Below are 1,531 nucleotides of genomic sequence, written 5' to 3' on the forward strand. Positions count from 1 at the left end.
AGACCTAAATTAACCAGCTTTCTAGAATTTGAGTTAAACGCACACATGCGCCAGATGTGAACCGGGCCCCGCAAACCTACTACAGATGTTTGGGTCATGTCCAAGAGTACATAATTTCCAGCCTTCAGTTTTTTCTCTTTATTTGTAGTGACAGACAGGAAAGGTGGGAGTTAGTCAGCTTTTATACTCTTTCTGAAATACTTAAGGAGCCCATTGATCAATTGCCTCTCACTGCTGTGTTTTGGTGTCATATCACAGGATATATATTGAATACAAAATATAATCAGAAAAAGTAAATGCAATGTCATCCATATGAAGAAGTTTAGTCCTACACACTGAGGCCTAGGTTTCAAATCCGACCTGCGGCAGGTTTCCCGCATGTCTTTCCACTTTCTCTCCCCTTTCATGTCCTAGCTGTCCTGGTGATTAAAGGCAGAAATGCCCAAAGAAACAAACTTTAAAAGAAAAATACAGAATAAATTATGTACTTTCTTAGATGAAACTACTCAGAAGTATATAAAATCATTAAAATGAGCTCTACCTTTAACGACTGCAAAATTAATGCGTCCAGCCCAGACAAGTTGTTCATGCACTCTTCTACCTTATTTAGATGTACAATGAAATTCCCAGTGTGAATTTATTTATTTTCATTGTGAATTAGAAAATAGTACCGTACACCCCCGCAAGTTGAGTATCAATAGTAAAGTCATGGATTGAAGTGAAAAATAAGGATTTACTCCTGAGTCAGAATGTGTTGCTGTGGAAGAACTAAAATCCAGTGGTGAACAACAAATATCACTGTTACTCAAAAAAACTTTGATTATCTATTAAGTGAACGGCATGTTCAAACTTTAAGTGTGGTCTTAACACATTATGCATCAGCAATAATACAATACAATTTATATTGCTGAATGTCACAATTTATTTTGATCACGGTACCCAGAGCCAATGCTATTACAGTTTTTCTCAATTGTTTACACACAAATTTTGGTACTTGAGACACAATGACCACAACGTGTAACTAAGTCACCAACCCCCTGAACCAATTCTGCTAAACTACAAGCACAATTCCTGCTCTACACTCAGACTGCTGTTCTAAAACACACTTTTTTCAAAACACTACACACAATTCTCTGCCTTTGGCACAATTTTCATGAAGAAAATCTCTTGTCTTCACAAGGAACACACTGCCATTCAAATATGCACACTGACTCATCAAAAGGGCAAACACCCATCACGCAATTTTACAGTTAGCAGTCAGAGCTTTAGCATAAAACGGCAAAAGGTGAGCTCTTCTGTTTTGGAGGAATGGATGCCAACATTGGAAACAGAGTCAGAGCCAGAGGAGTGAGAGTAGTAGGAGGAGGTAGACGAGGAGGAAGATGAAGAGGAAGAGAAAGGCCAAGGACTGTAATCGCTGATTGGCAAAGAGTACAGCCAAAATGTGATCAGTTACACTGTAGCATCCATCATCCCGAATTTCCGAAATGAGAATAGGTAAGAAATCTACTCTCACTAGAATATTGCAGTA

Source organism: Etheostoma cragini, chromosome 11 (assembly GCF_013103735.1).
Source record: "Etheostoma cragini isolate CJK2018 chromosome 11, CSU_Ecrag_1.0, whole genome shotgun sequence".
NCBI classification, from domain to species: Eukaryota; Metazoa; Chordata; class Actinopteri; order Perciformes; family Percidae; genus Etheostoma; species Etheostoma cragini.